Genomic DNA, 15,975 nt, shown 5'->3' with positions numbered 1-15,975 from the left:
AGCATTTAAAAGAGTTTAATCAAATAAAAGGATAATTTAAACCCTTTCCCTGTGAGCTATTTCTTCACGCTTGTGCGAAAAGTCACCTGGCTTCGACGTTTATAAGATCGTATCTTTGCATGACAGCAAAACGGTTACGATCCAACCCAGTTAAAAAGAAACTAAAACAGTACTAATATATTAAATGACCAGAGATAATCACATGAAGAGGAAAAAGATTGTTGCTGATTCTAAAGATTTATCATTTTCTAAATTAATGTGCAACTATTTCTCCACCGATTCATAGCCAAGCGCTCATTTTCATCTCCCGCACGCATGTGTTATTATTTGTTATTTATGCTCTTTCTGGCAAAAGAAATATCGGAGTTACCTTATGTCCTCATTTCGTGATTTAATTCCGTTATACGTCCATTCTTTAAATTCCATATCACGTCTATTTAGTGCATTTTATGTAATGTAAATAAATATTGTAATTTTAATTGAACGAACTCATATTTAATGTAAATGACTTATTTTTGTGTGCTGCGATATCAGTTACAGAGAATATGCATCTGCAAGATCTGTCTGCGAATCACGCATTAGTGTGGAACGTTTAGATGCTTAATACGCCTATTAGCATAATATTCTGAATTAGTCACTGAGTTAGCTAATTGAGCTTTAGAATCAGAGGCAACTGCATAAAATTTCCATCAGATAAGCTAAAGTTGCATTTCTTCAATAAACATATATCAGCAATGGTATTTCATGCCAACTCACCTTTGACGCCGAAGGAGTATCGTATTCATTTAAGAGGGATTGTGCATACTGAAGAGATTTTTGGGTTTCGCTAATTACGTTAAATTATATAACAGTTGAACTGGTCCAAACAAACTTTAGAAATGAGGTTGCGATTGAGAATTTTAAAAATTAAACTGAAATTTTGACTAACTCTGATCATAAAATGAAACTTTTAAAGTTATCAAAATGTAACAGGCTTTCAAATAAATTATACATCTGAATAGCTGTACATATTTTGACACTTTAAAATAGCTTTCTACATTGTCTATGTCACATGTTCATATTGCACTTGCGGTTACCTTAATGTAGAATAATTACAAGACTGAAAGATTTAAATATTATTTAAAACCGCGGCCCATTAACGTATGTATTAAATGGCAAGGTAAGTTAACCTCTTCGTCGTCCGCAACGCGTCTAGCGCGTTCAAGTGAAACTTCCGCAGGACGGCCGTAACGCGCTACGAGCGTTCTTCTACATTTTAAAACTTTGAAACGATTAAAACGCTTTCTAAATGTTTACTTGTTTGAGCTTTTATTTCTGTTTTTTCTAACACCTTCTAGAGGGGAGTACTAATATGGCATTCTATTTCTAATTGAATTCCCCACCGGGTTTTTTGAATATTCGCGCCATTTTACATAATAAACAAGACAGTGAGAGATGGCTTCAACGTCTACTCAGGAGAAAAAGAGAAAAAATGAGGTTGTGAATTGGAAAGACAAGAAGGACATACGTTTGATGAGTACAGTCCATAATAACTCGATGATTTATTTTGGAACACGGAAAGGAATTGTAAAAAACCAATAAATATAAAAGATTACTACAACAAAATGGGAGGAGTGGACCGCCTGGATCAAATGTTATGAAATTATCCTACTGTTAAAAATGAGCAGAGATATTATTTTTCCATTATGCTTTATTTCCTTATAATTTTACTTAATATTCATTGACATTCATCCACTACGAAAGCTATGTATGGAAAGTTATGATGTGCAGAGAAAACAACATTACACACTACGAAAAACAGACGGCCGCTGGGGAGAAATTTTCGCGGACAGGAGAGGACGGCGAAAGGGTTAAAAAATACAGAAAAATATAGAAAAACCTCGATACGTTTGCTTTTGAATATTTTAAATTTTTTTCAGTTTCGAGTTTCCATATTTTAAATTTTAGCTGCTTTCTAAAAGCTAAAACTCACTGCCTTCTCATCACTTTTCATTAAAACTGTTTTTTTCATGTAAATCGTTCTAAACGAGCTTTCTTCAAATTCTTCTCATACTTTCAAGTAAACGAAAATTTAACTTATTTTAGCCAATTAAATTACCAAATTTAAAGTGAAATTTAAATGCCTGAATTCAAAGCCACTTTTCGTTGAATTCGAAATTTCATTGAATTTCAATTGAATTCGAAAGAAATCAGTAAACCCAAAGGAATATCAACATATTGAGTAAAAATAAGAAGAACCTTGTAATTTAAACAGGTGCTATTATTAGTTCAAAGGGACGTTAGCTCAGAAGGGCTATTATTCTAGACATGGCATTTTGCGTCGAATAACTAAAAGCCCTGAGTCACTTTTTAAATTGTTGCCACCAAATATTATACCCGTGTATTATATTTAAAGAAATTAAATAATGAAGAATCTGCAGGAATGTATGCATATTTCTCGCACTGCAAAAAACAACAGTACCTAGAGCCATTAAATTTTGAATAACGTAGTCCTACACCCGAATATGTTTACCTAGAAGCCCGAATTTGAAATTTGGGATTGTTTTACTGTCTATTTATATTTTGTGAAACTTTAAAAAATGTTTTATTAACAAACTCAATGATTTCAAAGTGAGCAGTGGCAACACTGTATGGACAAAAACATTTTTATCTCAAGTGCGCGAGACTGTCTATCGGAAATTCTAAATATATGCATTTTTAAGGTACAAATCTGTTATAAAACTAACGTTTTGCAGAATTGGCTTGCGTACGATAGCACGCAAAAGCATTCGTGTCGCGTTTCATTAATAGATGCCACGCGCTACTAACTAATAAAGTATAGCGACCGCCCTGAAAAGTGCTTGCTGAAACAGATGTTAAATATAGACAAAGCGTTAAGAATTTCCAAGAATAATTCATTACGATTATGATGATTTTAATCAGATATTAAATGCAAATAAAACGTTAAGAATTTCCAAAAATAATCGATTGCATAAAAATAATTAAAACTGAGCGAAATAGAGTTGCTTAATACTCGTAAATGCATGATGCTTATTAATTACAGAAAACGATGCTTAGTAAAGTTGAAGACGAAACAATTTTAAAATAGAATATAAGAACAAATTTAATCTGAAAGCTATTTCTGTTAGCTTTATTCGCACTCAAAATATGAAATAAAATAATTACATGACTTCTTGACCACAACGCTCAAAAACTGCATTTGCTCTTAATATCTTTATATTCAAGAAAATCTGAAAGTTTTTTTAAATCTTATATTCAAATTTTGTTTTTGTTTCGTTGCGTTCGCATGGAGTTATTTAAAAACTGAAGTTTGATTTAATTATATCATTTCCTTTCCGTTCAAGGTGTAATTTTCTATTTTTTACAATAATTTGAAAGATAAATGTTTTTATTTTACCCAGTGAAATTACCAGTTAAGTACCATGGCGTGTTTTGTCAGCCTCGTGGGTGGTCACTTCACGAAGACAAAACTAAATGCAAGTAATATTTACATGAGTATTTATAACTGTCTTTACACATAAAAAAGGAATAATGCAATACTCCTGACGCCTTTAGTAACTCCAAGTGAGAGATACGTTCGCATACATGGAATGTGGAATGTATTAAAAAGTAATTAGCCAGAATGTGCCAGTTGCAATTAGTGTCCTGCAGTGTTTTACCTCCTTCATATATCTGTAGATGCAAGAAATCAATTTGTCTCGCTTGGCGTCATTTTGGTAACTGACAGTGAACGCCAAAGACATTTAACGAAGAAACAGCCTGCGCCTCGGGCATTCAGCATCCTGCAGAGACTCGACTTCCTCGATCAGTTTGTTATCGGGATAGTTGTTGCTGTTATCATGACCCCACCCTTGGTTATTTAAAGACACGTTTTTTAAGAAAATACGAAAAATTCTTTAAAAAAAGAATGAAGGAACGGAAAGAAACGACTCCAAGAGTCTATAATACTTGCTAATTGATATCTTTCACCTTGAATTTACTAATTCCAGAAACCTATATTTTCTACTAATTTTAATGCTCTGTATATAATATTAGAAAACTGTTTACAAGAAATTCTCAGATATAAGCGGACTATTGGCTTGGGGTTATTTCCATCTTATTCAAACATATATGTAGTATTTACCAATTTACTTGTTCTTGTATTTTTTACCTTTATCTTCTATAATACCTCTATGAATGTATTTTGCAGCGAATGAATATTGTTTTAAGTTTTACGCATAATGTAATGAATGGATTGAATGGAATAGGTGATTAAACAACTGAATTTAATGATGTATAACTCTGAAATAATGAACAAAGTACACCTTATTATTAGCATTTATGTAAAACACTGACTAAGGTACTATAAATATTTTAAACAAATATTTTAAATTTTGGTTTCTTTTAATAAATTATTCCTTGTGTTCCTTGTGTAATGTGTAATCCTGGAAGTCTCTATATTATTATATTATTTCTATTTGCATTATTTTAGAGTCGTGAAACTTAGTTAAAATAACTTCATTTAATGCCCAAAACCCTGTTGGAGAGTAATTCGAAGAGACAGTAGATGGAGTTCAGAAAGCTTTCATATCAATTACACGGTGGAAAAACTATCATAAAGTACAGGAACAGCGTATCTATGGAAAAAAGCATTTATACGGATTCTTCGGAAGACTACTAAATGTATCTATTATATTGCCCAATGTTTCTGAGACAGAGGTAAACAAACTCTACTCTGGAGCGTGTAATTTAAGCAGCTGGGATAAAGCGCTGCTTTCATTTACTGTTTGAATGATTTATTAATTTACTATAAATTACTTTTATTGACCAGTATATAATACTGGTCAATAAAAAGTTTGAATACATTATTACAGGCATAATTTTAAGGAAAAAGGTAATAATTTAGAGATGCTTCAATAAACATATATCTATCTTACAGTAAATTTATCCAAAATGTAAGTTTTCTAGAATAGGCACAATTATTGTTCCAACTTGTTTGTGGCCGCAACATGTTTACTGAAATAAAAAATGAAGATTTAATCTTCCTTCGCCTCCAGTTTCCTATTTGTTAAGAATCAACACTTCTGCGCCATCAAAATTTCTGCTAGTCATTACTTCTAGGTTTGTTTTTATCCCATATATATATATATATATACTCAGTCTGTTATTCGGCTCCATGAACTCAGTTTTTTTTATTCGTAAATGCTGGTATTAATTGTACAAATTTTGCTTAAAACATTATTGAATTATCTTGTTTTTATCTTCCGGTTAAGATTTTTATGTCTTTAGTTAATCTGCGTGCAATAGTTGTAGAATTAGCATCAATTTAAAAGTTGTTGAAGCGCGGCTAAGCCTATTTTTTTCTTACAGTAGCAGCCATAAATATTTACATTTGAAACTTAGCAGAATAGCGAATTAAGTCAGTTTCTGCCCCTTCAGTGTCTTTTTACCGAGTGGGACCAAAGGGAAGCTTTCAGTTTTGTGTACCGAAAATTCTGCCTTCTTGCCTCCTCGCCGAATTGTTTGTTTTTGCGTAAAAACTCTGATTTTAATTGTAAAGTTTTTTTCAAATTCTTTTAACTGTATTTGGTGTTTCATGTTTTTATGTCTTTTAATTTTTAATGAAGATACTTTGAGGTTTTATGTATTCTTGCCTTTCTATGAAGTGAGAACTGAATTAATTGAATGAGAGATCTAACTGTAATGAAATTGTAAGAAATAAGTTTAAATGAAAGGCAGCAAAAAATGCGTATAATGTAATTTTCCGTACAAGGAAGTCATGTGGCATCGCACATCAGATGTTTTATTAATGCCATCAAAATTCATAATCTAGCGTCATTCATAATTTCGTTGCTTCATTTCAAAGTTTAGATGAAAGAAAGAAGTTATAGCAGGAGAATAAAACTGATAAAATCCCTTTTTCATGTCTTTGATTACTTTATTTAGTGTGCAAATTATTTGTATTCTCAATATTTGTATGAAAATTTAACAACTATTATTTTTCATCTTTCTACTCGGACGATTTCTATGAATAAATCGTATAAAATTGTGTTTCACGTGAAAAGCGTCATCATTCTTCAACCTTGATTCGGAGCTGAAATTTCGAGCATGAAGGTGTTTAGTAACCTAACTTAAATTTTTCGATTTTAACCAAAATGGATAATGTCTTACTTTTCATCAACAGCGAAATCGTTTGCTGTGAAGAACTAAAATAGAAGAATCAATGATAAGGAGGGAATCTGTTTCTGTCTTTCTGTGTTGCAAGAGTTTTATAAATGCATTTACTCCCAAAAAGGCCGTAAAGCACCCAAACTGTACTTCAACATCAAGACGAAGAGTTTCCCTTCCCCCTTGAGCTCTAGTAAATCCCAATGATGCAAATGAATTTTAGGAAGTCTCTTAGCAGAGAACTAACAAACGTACTTTGAGCAAAATCGCCAATGATGATATCCCGACATCCAAAATGTTCACTGGTTTACCCCTGCTCCAGGATAACAGTTCATATGAAGAAGTACCAAAAATTTACAATAAAATTACAATCAAAACTATTCAATTATTAGAAAAATTATTACAAACAAATAAACTATACGACGAATAAACAACGAAACAAAAGTATAAACTATATCTTCTGGGTTAAAATGCAATCTAGCTTACAGATTACATTTAAATAAATGTGCTATGCAACGTACATTATATTGTTTAACTCTGACATTCAGATCTTTATTTGACCGGATATTTTTGCTACGTCATCGTAGCTTTGACATCTGAGCTCTTCAGTATTTACATCTAACAAATTTAACTGTTCCATTATAACAATTCCCAATAATGCACAAATATGCGAATACGTTGGTAAGAAGCCAAAGAAACGCTTCACACACTGCAAGTAATGCAATATGATATTGAGTTGATCATCATGCGTTGTAGAGACATTAGGTATTTTTTTTTTTTTTTTTGGAAGCAGGCAAGAAAAAATGAGCAATCGCCTTCGCCGGGAATCAAACCACGGACCTCTGGAATACCGGCCTAGAGTACAAAACCACTACACCACGAAGACAGGCTAGGAAAGCGGGAGAAATACCTTATATACTCCCCTTTTTAAAGGGCGACTGGGGTTTTAGGGGATCCAGTCGCCAAATCCCGGGTGTGGAGAAACTTCATCCAACACCCTTTTAGTTCGGGTGCCACTGTACAGACATTAGGTATTTTTTGGAAGCAGGCAAGATGAAAAATGAGCAATCGCCTTCGCTGGGAATCGAGCCTCGGACCTCTTAAATACCGGCTCAGTGTGCTGACCACTACACCACGAAGGCCCGCTAGGGAAGCGGGAGAAATATCTTATATACTCCCCTTTTTAAAGGGCGACTGGGGCTTTAGGGAACCCTATCGCCAAATCCTGGGTGGGGAGAAATCATCATCCACCACCCTTTTAGTTCGGGCGCCCCTGTAGAGACATTAAGTTTTTTTTTTTTTTTCTGGAAACAGGCAAGATGAAAAATGAGCAATCACCTTCGCTGGGAATCGAACCACGAACCTCTGGAATACCGACCCAGCGTGCAGAACCACTACACTACGAAGGCACGCCAGGAAAGCGGGAGAAATATCTTATAGCGTTATATCATGAGTGAAATCAACGGTTATGGAATAATACCTTGAATTCTTAACGTCACTTTTAAAAATCGTCATAATTTTTTCACTAATAATTTAAAATAATCTATCTCATATTGTCGTTGGTAAACAATTTACACGTTCTTTTAAGCCATATTTCTTTATGTGAGATACTCAAAACTTATCAAATTCAGTTAAAAACTCCAGTATTGCTATGTAGTTTCCATTCGATGTAATCGATAATCCGAAGCATTTCTAACCCTCAAAATGCAAGTGAATAGATTTCTAAAATTTGTATTTGCAGTCATTCTTTGAAATATATACTTTTTGGAATATTTTTCTTTTCAAATACAAAGTTTACCTTATCCGTTTGCTCATATATAGGACTTTTTGCTCAGAATGTTTACAAAGAGCTCTTTTTTTCCATTTAACGTCCATAGCATTCAACACTTTTGCATTTTCAAAACTCCTTAGCCCTCTTTTGAAAGACGTTGACATTATATAAAGAAAGCGCTTTTCTCTCATTAGGGTGAACCTACTATGCCTTTAAGTTTTTTTTCTTTTGTTTTATTGGTTTGGTAAGATAATATAGATTTTTTTAAAGACTTTTGCTAATTTTTTCAGTTTCTAAAAATTACCTTTGATGCATTTAATAAACACATAATTGATATTTTATTTGGCTCATATTTGGTATTTTGTAGAATTCTGGTAAGCAATCAAATATATAAATAAATAAACAATTATTATAATCAAGTAAATAAATCATAAATCAAGTGAAAATATTTACATTATTTCTTTCAATAGCAACAGTATTTTGAAAAAGATGAAGTGGTGTACAGTGTGCTATTTAGACTTATCTCATATGCAGATCGTATACACGTTGTACGTTTCTGCAGTATGTAGCACCGAATCAGATTTTATTTTTATCAATTACTATGATGATAATTATTTGTATTATTTACAAATAATAACATAAATCTTCTATATTATCAAAGATTCATTTAAATATTATCTATGATTTTATTAATATTAATTTAACATTTATTAATTTATTATTTTCTAGACTTTTAAACTGGACGTTTCACAAATCAGGACACTACTCTAGTTACACTTGGGGCGATGCAAATTAAGCTATAATAGTCAAATAAATATAGTTTGATTAGTAGTCTAAGACTACACAGTCAAATAATTAAACTACAAATTGGGTGAAATAATCTACCTGCCCATAATTTTAACTATGCGAGTTTAAAGCCTATAAGAAAACATAAAGACGAGGTAATTACATTTAGCTATAGTTGGCAGAATTCTAACAACTCAATCTCTCTCTCTCTTTCTAAGATCCGAAAGCCCTCAGCTTAAGCAATCATAAACTAATTTGTATTTTGGGGTGGAATATGGAAAGAAGAAGTTGAAGTAAAGATCAAAATCATTTTAAAAGGTTAGTTTAAAATAAGAACCTTAGAATATTTTTCGCTACCTTAATAAAATTTTAAAGGACTAAAACTAATGATTTACTGAATGTTTTGCTTACATGCTTTGAAGCAATTTTCGGCTGATTGCAAAAGCAATGCTTTAAAAATTAATAATACCAAATCACAATATATTTCATAAACAGTGAGTACTGCCTATTTTACAGCAATTTAATGTCTGGCTTGAGACTAAAATACTGCTAACAATGTTAGATACTGGTCTAAGTATTTTGACCTAGGGAAATTTTTGTTTTCAAATAAAGTAAGCTGTCCGAAATATACAATGAATTAATTGCTGCTGTTATCATGTCTTCCTGCATATACAGTACGCAATATTTTTACCCATAATATAAAATTTACTGTTGCGTTCTTCAAAAATACAAATTCTTGTAGCTGAAAATAGATTGCTTCAATCCAGCTCTTTCGGCTAATTTTTCCAACTGAGATAAAAACCTGAAAATAACATAGCAAAATTGTAAAAGTCATAAACTCATTTGATAACATCGAAAAATATTTAATGCTCACGAAATGATATAAAATCCCTCTAAACTCGCAGAAATATTCTTCATGTTAGAATTAACACTTTGTAGAAAAATACAAATCATTTTTCGCTTATATAATTATAAGCGAAAAATTTATCAAATCCATACATGTTTAATTACAAATTACAGTTGTCACTTTTACTGAAACATTTTCTCCAAGTCTTTTTTTCCCTTCTTCCATTTAATTCCTAAAATATGCTAAAAGTAGCTACTTCTCTCAAATTGCAAGAGCGTATTTAAGAAAAATCAGAAGTGACCCTAATCGTCTATTTATCAATGGTAATTTGTAATAGTATATTATTTTTATATCTCTGAAACAAACTGTTTAAAATTTTTTAAAAGAATTTAAATAAATTTTTACTTCCTTGTACGAAGTAAATGAAGTATTGTAATCAAGAAAAATTCCGGGATTCATATTTCAACGAAAATATCCATTTTGAAAGCTATCGAATGCAATTTAAAGATGTTTATGTGTGACATCTGTATATAAGGATAAAATAAAGGACAAGAGCTTGGTTTTTCTACTATTATACTACTACTTGGCAAATTCTGAATTTTTTGCTTTCAAAGTGATTTAATTATGTAGTTTTTTAAGTTCCGGTTAAGTTTTCTATGTCTTTAGTTAATCTGCATGTGACAGTTGTAGAATTATCAGCAATTTCAAAGTTGTTTAAGGGCGGATAAGCCTAATTCTTACTTCCTTGTTTTATCATAGCAGCCATATTTGTTTACATTTGAAACTTAGCAGAATAGTGAATTAAGTCTTTCTGCAGCTTTAATGTCTTTTTGCCGAGTGTGACCAGAAGGAAACTTCTAGTTTTGTGCACCCAAAAATCTGCGTTCTTGCCTGCTGGCCGAATTGCTTGTTTCTGCGTAGAAACTGTATTTTTATTAGAAAAATTGCTTTTTAATTGTTTTAACTGTATTTGGTGTTTTTATGTTTTTCTTTATCTTTCAATTTTTAATGAAAATAATTTGAGTTTTTATATATTTTTCTCTTGCCGCGAAGTGAGAACTGAATTAATTGAATGAGAAAGGAATGAGATGAGAAATGAGTTGAATTAGAATATATCTTTAATGAAATTCGAGGAAATAAGTTTAAATGATATGTAGAAAAAATTGCGTATAATTTAATATTCCGTACAAGAAAGTCATGTGGTGTACACGTAAGATTTTGAAAAGGGTAAAGCGTTGTTTGAAACTAAATAAAATCTGAGAGTGAGCTGAACAAAACCTGGAAAATAAATTTAAAAATAATTTTTTATTAATTTCTTTAGCAAAGAAACAGTGGAAGCTAAAGAGTTTGTACAGTCATTAGCATAACTGGAAGCAGAAGAGATGAAAAATGAACAACGCCTTCGCCGGGAATCGAACCACGGACCTCTGGAATACCGGCTCAGCATGCAGAACCACTTCACCGCGAAGGCACGCTAGGAAAGCAGCAGAAATACCTTACATACTCTCCTTTTTTAAGGGCGACTGGGGTTTTTAGGAGACCCAATCGTCAAATCCTGGGTGTGGAGAATTCTCATCCAACACCCTTTTAGTTCAGGGGCGCCACTCTAGAGACAGGTTATTTGGAGGCTGAAGAGATGAAAAATTAGCAACCGCCTTCGCCGGGAATCGAAGCACAGACCACTGGAATACCGGCCCAGCGTGCAGAACCACTACACTACGAAGGTGCGCTAGGAAGGCGGGAGAAATACCTTATAAGTTAAAGTGAAAACAAATTAAATTAAATAAATAAAACTGCAGTTAACAGAATGTTATAAATTCGATTTATTTTTCCCAAAAAAATAAACCCGGAAAATAATTTTAATATGAACTTTTAAACAGAAACCCAAAATCTAAACGATTACTCTTTAATTTAGTTACTTCATTTGAACTACTTCTTTTAAAATATCCCCTTTACAACTCCATTTCTTATTTTACAACTCCATTTCTTATTCCTATACTACTTTTTTTTCGAACGTTAGCAGCACTTTCCAACAAAGGCATAAATATTTATTCTTCATTAAAGGTATTCAATTCCTCTCATGGCATCTTAAGAAACGTCCAATTATTCCAATGATTTCCAGTCGTAAAAATAATTCATAATTGGTCAGCAGAGACATCAAAGACTAAGCAATAATTATACACCGCGTTTCTTCGATCACCCAGCTATCCTCGTGCCAATGGTGGGTTAGTGAGATAAGGCCTAGAACCGTTCCCGCAATCTGTCAATCAGACAGTCAACAAAATTGCGGATTCTCAAGTGCAGAATTAAGTACAGGGTGTAACCGTTTTATACTTCAAGGTACCGAGGATCAGTCTAAGTTGACGTGTTCCTCTCATTTTCGCAACTGGATTCTTCAGAAACTAATTTATCAAGGAAGAAATGACACTGGCGTGGAAAGTTCGGGCTGCTATCCGGCGACCTCTAGGATAGCTAGGCTACCACCTGACCTGATAAAGCAGCGATTGGTTTGAGGGAAGATTTATAGTTCTTGAATGGTGTTGCCTCAAATCTGATCGGGTACAGGTTCTTAGACCTTTTGATATATGTCTTATATGACATATTTCCTTTGATTTAAGGAAGGATAGGGATGAATACACAGGTAGTCACTGGGTCGAAACATAAGATGCAGTCAATTTACTTTAGAAGTTGGTAGATAGAATCATAGATAACTTTAAAAGGTATATACCTTAACGAAAATTTTAACTTTAGGTACAACACAATTTAAGTTGAAGGAATGTAGTTCTAAATTTTTCTATCTTTTTTATTTGTAAACAACAGCTTTTTCATTTCTGCCTGACTTTAGCTGCTGTATCTTATTCCATATGCAAAAGACCATCACCCTGTATGGCCAGTACTTCTGGAATTACTTGCCTTGTTCAAAAACTGCATATGTTTTTGAATAGGGGTTTTGAGCAAGGAAAGCATATAAAATTGTTTTTGTAGCCTGTATATAACATATTCGCATCCTCTCATATACTTTATAATGGCTTTTTTCCCCAAAGCTGAATTACTTCCTTCGAAAAGCTGATTTACTTAGTACCAATATTACAGACATCCATCTTCAAAGACATTTAAACCTACAGGAAATTGAGACACAATAAATACTAATTCTAATTCAGAAGTCAAACAACAAAAATCAGCAGCGTTATATTTTCAAATTTTCACAGTACTAGTTGCGATGGTTTTACCAACCCCCCCCCCAATTTTTCCCCCGCTTTTGCAGCTGACGATGGTGGTTCGGTAAAACCATCGAAAATAGTCCTGTGAAAATCTGAAAATATAACGCTGATTTTTGTTGTTTGACTTCTGAATTACTACAGGAAATTGGTTTATTAAATACAAATTTAAAAAGTTTTCAGATTGTTTGTATAGTTTACTGACAGCTTAGGGCCTTCTACCCTGCGAATATGAAATATAGACATGCAAACTGATCTACCTATATAACAGACTAGGTATCATTTACTGTTATAAATATCAGGACTGGCATATTTATCGATATATAAGTATACTTTCTAATTAGTTTAAATTTTTTAAAGACGCTACATCTAAAATAAAAAATTAGTTCATAGGAAATAAAATAAAAAATAACGGATGGCAAATTATCATTTTAAAATGCAGATGATCATAATCGTACTAATCAAAAACGCATATGTGGAGCATTTGTCAAAATGATTTAAATTTGCTGTTAAAGTAAACTTCCTTAAATTTATAAAATATCTTTGAATAGTAGGCATAACTTTGATACATACCTGAATAAAATACAGTTAAAAAATCATAATCAACACATTCAACTTATCCTTTTCTAATAATAAAAGGAATCCATATAGTAAAAATACAGTTTTATAGATTTTTCAACTATGAATTAAATTCATTTTCTATTTGATAGCAACTCACAATTGTGAAAATGAAACGCTTCATTCAATTTGAAATATACTTTCTTTAATATCGATTTTCGTTTTGAAAGAACTATGAACTTGAAGCATAAGCAAAAATGAATCTTCCCCAAAGTACAACTCATTTTATGAACTTAATTTGATATATAGTTTGGAAGGAGGACTACAGGAGGAATTTTGGAAGTTAACATTAAGTGGAAAACTAAATTTTCATTTAAAAGCAAAGCAGAAGAAAACTTATCAAATTCTTATTGTCACTTATATTTTTAAAATATCATGTAAACATACAAAGGCCTATGTAGTCTAATATAAACAAGTTTACAATACTTAATCTTTAACTTACTTAATCTTTATTTAATCTTAAGGTGTTTACAATGAATAGCTCTAAACAGGAAATTTGCATAAGTTGACATACCTTCAAATCGCAAAACTGCTTACTTCTAAAAAAGAAAAGGTAAATAAAAAATTAATAAAAATAAATAAATAAGACAATAAAAGTCTGAAAGCTTTCAGATTTTTAGATTACGCCGAAAGGGGCGTTTTTTTTAACGTTTTGTGCGCTACCTTTATTTATTAAGTATCATGTTCTTCGCATTTAAACCATAAAATTCAGTTCAACTACAGTACCACAAATTAGTTTATAAAGACCATGTCTATAGACTTTCCGATACACAGCCTCGCGCGCTGAAGTTTATTATTATTATTATTATTAGTCCAAAGGGATTTGAATCCCGAAGGACTATTAGTTTCGTTTTGGCATTTTGCGTCGGACTCATAAATGTCGGTTCACTTTTCAAACTGTTGCCACAAAATGTTAGAGTCCTGCATTATATTTGAAGAAATTAAATAATGAAAAATCTGCATAAATGTATGTATATTTCTCGTATTGTGATAAAACAACGGTACATAGAGTCATCGAATTTTGAATAACGTAATCCTCCAACGAATATGAGCATGTGGAAGACCAAATTTGAAATTTGTTTTATGATCGATTTCCTATTTTTTAAAACTTTGACGAACTTTTGATTAACAAACTCAAGGATTTCAAAGCGAGCAATGGCAACGTTGTGCAGAAAAAACATTTTTATCTCCAGCGCGTGAGTCTCTGTATCGGAAATTCTAAAGATATGCTCGTTTTAAAACTATTTTGCGATATTGCTGTTGCACTGGATCTTATGGTTTAAGTGCGAGGAACATGATATTTAATAAAGAAAGGTAACACACAAAATGTTAAAAAACGCCCCTTTGGACGTAATTTAAAATCTGAAACATTTCAGATTTTTTTTTTTTTTTTTAAGATTTAAAAGCTACTAAAAATTAATTTAACTGCTTTAAAAGATTAATATACTCGGTAACCATTGCCTGCAAAAATAGTAGGAATCAGATATGAGAAAAATCATAAATAAAAATCATTGGGTAAACTACTCTTTCTAGTACACTTATTCTTGATAATTATTAATTACATTTTGAATTTTAGATAAAATGTTTATTATTATTATTATTATTATTATTATTATTATTATTATTATTATTATTATTATTATTATTACTATTATTATTATTATTATTTTGCACAGTGTTATCATTGCTCACTCTGAAATCGTTGTGTTTGTCAATGAAATTTTTTTTAAAGTTTTGCAACATATGAAATAGATAATAAAACAAATTCCAAATTTGGGCTTCCAGATGGCCATATTCGAGTGCAGGACTACGTTATTCAAAATTTGATGTCTCTAGGTACTATTGGATTTTTTACAGTGCGAGAAATATAGATACATTCGTGCAGATTCTTCATGATTTAATTTCGTTAAATATAATTTGAAAAGTGACACGCCGTATATAGTGAACCAACACAAAATGCCAAAACGAAATTAATAACCGTTCTGGGAAAATTGCCCCTTTGGGCTAATAAGAATTCTGAAAATGTTAATGTGAGCTAGAGAAAAGTTGGTGTTACAACATTTTAGAGAAGCATAGAAAAAATTAATAAGTAGTGTTGTCCCTTCGATAAAAATGCAACAATATTACATGCGATGCATTAGATTTTCCAGGAGCTCCTGAGCTATAACAAAGTGTATTCATAATGAATGAAGCTACCTGCTGGGTGGAAACTGTAGGAACGCAAGTCGGTTTCGTAGTCCGTCCCACAATTATTATCAGATTTAAATATGTAGAATATGCGGCCACTCATTCCTTTATTCCTTCGTCCTCCAAATAATATATTAGTAGTGCGGCACGATAGAGACTAGCGTTACCATTCATTACTAGGAAGTTATTACGAATTGTACCCTTAAAACTTGGCATAAAGAAAATAAACTTATTTCTGTATATTTTAGCCTTCATATTTACGCTCATAAAAATGTGTAGGTCATTGCTGCCATTCAAAACGATAACTGTATATACCATGATTCCATCACTTTTTTGCTGATGCTCGTTGCATATGTTTTGCTCTCCCAGATTCCACCACGTCTGAAACAAGATTAATTAGT

The sequence above is a fragment of the Stegodyphus dumicola genome, chromosome 1 (assembly GCF_044657685.1).
Source record: "Stegodyphus dumicola isolate Sdum_Otavi_A_Nest chromosome 1, ASM4465768v1".
NCBI lineage: Eukaryota > Metazoa > Arthropoda > Arachnida > Araneae > Eresidae > Stegodyphus > Stegodyphus dumicola.
This window is presented reverse-complemented; position numbering follows the sequence as displayed.